The following is a 2,661-nucleotide window of genomic DNA, read 5'->3' as shown; positions in this document are numbered from 1 at the left end:
AAAAAAAAAATCAAAACATAGAATGTACAAAGCATGAATCTAGGAAAATTAGAGATTGTCAAAAATGAAATGTAATGCATAAAGATCAATATCCTCGGCATCAATGAGCTGAAATGGACTGGTGTTGGCCATTTTGAATCTGAGAATCATATAGTTTTTTATACCAAAGACAACAAATTCAAGATGAATGGCATCACATTCATCATCAGAAAGAACATTCAACATCTATCTTGAAGTACAATCCTGTCTTTGATAGCATAATATCCATACACGGACAAGGAAGACCTAGTGTGGCTCAGTAGGTTAAGCACTGGACAGCAAGGTCGGTTTGAACAGCAAGGTTGATGGTTCAAACTCACCAGTTGCTCCTCTGAAACCCTATACAGGGTCTCTATGAGTCAGAAATGACTCGACCAACAGCACTTAACAAAAACAAGACCAGTTAGTATCACTATTATTAAAATTTATACACCAACCCCTAAAGCCAGTGATGATGAATTTGAAAAATTCTACCAATTTCATGGAATGTGGAAATCATTGGACAATATCTTTAATATCCCATGTAAGTAAAGTTTTACTAAAAGTAATACAGAAATGGCTGCAAGCATACATTAACAGAGAACTTCCAGAGGTTGAAGCCAAATTCAGAAGAGGCCATGGAACAAGGGATATCATTGCTGGCGTCAGGTGGATCTTGGTTGAAAGCAGAGAACACCAAAAAGATGTTTACCTGTGCTTTATTGACTACGCAAAGGCCTTCAATTTTGTTGGATCATGACAAGCTATGGACAACATTGTGAAGTATCGATATTCTGGAACACTTAATTGTGCTCATGAGGAATCTGTACATGGACCAAGAGGCAGTTGTTCGAACAGAACATGGGAACAATGAATGGTTTAAAATTAAGAAAGGTTTGTGACAGGGTTATATTCTTTCACCATACTTATTCAACCTGTATGCTGAGCAAATAATCTGATAAACTGGTTTATATGAAGGAAAACACATGGCATCAGGATTGGAGGAAGACTCATTAACAACCTGAGATATGCAGATGATACAACCTTACTTGCTGAAAGTGATGAGGACTTACTTAAAATGTTTACTGATGAAGATCAAAGAGCACAGCCTTCAGTATGGATTACATCTCAATGTAACGAAAACAAAAAATCCTCACCATTGGACCAATAAACAACATTCTTATTAATGGAGAAAAGATTGAAGTTGTCAAGGACTTCATTCTTCTTGGATCAACTATCAACACTCATGGAATCAGCAGTCAAGAAATCAAACGACATATTGCATTCGGCAAATCTGTTGCACAAGACCATTTTAAAGTGTTGAAGAGCAAAGATGTCAGCTTGAGGACTAAGGTGTGCCTGACCCAAGCCATATTATTTTCAATAACCTCATATGCATGCAAAAGCTAGACAGTGAATAAGGAGAAGACTGTAGAAGACTTGATGCATTTGAGTTATGGTATTGGAGGAGAATATTTAAAGTGCCATGGCTGCCAAAAGAACTAACAGATCTGTGTTGGAAGAAGTGCAGCCAGAGTGTTCCTTGGAGGCCAGGATGGTCAAACTTTATCGTTCATACTTCAGACATATTGTCAAGAGGGACCAGTCACTGGAGAAGGATATCAATGTTTAGTAAGGTGAAGGGTCAGAGAAAAAGAGGAAGACCCCCAGAGAAATGGATTGGCCAAATGGCAGCATCAATGGGCTCAAGCATGGCAACAATTGTGAGGTTGGCCCAGAATCAGGTAGTGTTTCATTCTATTGTTCATAGTGTTACTATGATTCGGTACCAACTCGATGGCACCTAAAAACAACAACCTGTTTCTTCAGTCTGAAATTGATCAAACATGCTATGAAGATACATTGATAATTACTGGTCATTGGAATTGAAAATTGGAAACCAAGAAGAAGGATTAGTAGTTGGAAAATATGGCCTCAGTGACAGAAATGATACTGGAGATCAAATGACAAAATTTTGCAAGACCAACAACTTATTCATTGAAAATACTTTTTTTCAACAACATAAAAGATGACTATATTGCATGGACCTCACCAAATAGAATAACACAGAAATCAAATTGACTACATCTGTAGGAAGAGATGGTAGAAAAGCTAAATATTATCAGTCAAAGCAAAGCCAGGGAAGACTGTGGAATAAATCATCAATTGATCATATACAAGTTCAGGCTGCAGCTGAAGAAAATTAAAGCACGTCCACCAGATCAAAAATATGACCTTGATCAATCCCACCTGAATTTAGAGATCGTCTCAAGAACAGATTTGATGCATTAGACACTAATGACAAAGAACAGAAGAGATGTGGATAACATCAAGAACATCATCCACTTGGCTACTACAAGAACAAGCAAGTTATTCGCTGGGGAACCATCAAGCCAAGCAATCAAGTCCCTTCAGGGCAAAACATCCTCCAAGACTGGAACTCAAAGGAAACACATGAGCAGGCAAGTAAGCTTGCTGGTAACCACATTGGTCTCCTGGTGAGTGAAAGAGAGGGGAAGACAGCAATAAAGATATGGGCTGAGTTTGAGCACATGCCATAGACTCCTGCCCACCTGGAGGTGAGAGAGAGAAGAGAAAGGGCTGATTGGTATGAAGTGTGGTGAGACCTGGGGACTCCTGAGC

Source organism: Chrysochloris asiatica, unplaced genomic scaffold (assembly GCF_000296735.1).
Source record: "Chrysochloris asiatica unplaced genomic scaffold, ChrAsi1.0 scaffold00132, whole genome shotgun sequence".
NCBI lineage: Eukaryota > Metazoa > Chordata > Mammalia > Afrosoricida > Chrysochloridae > Chrysochloris > Chrysochloris asiatica.
This window is presented reverse-complemented; position numbering follows the sequence as displayed.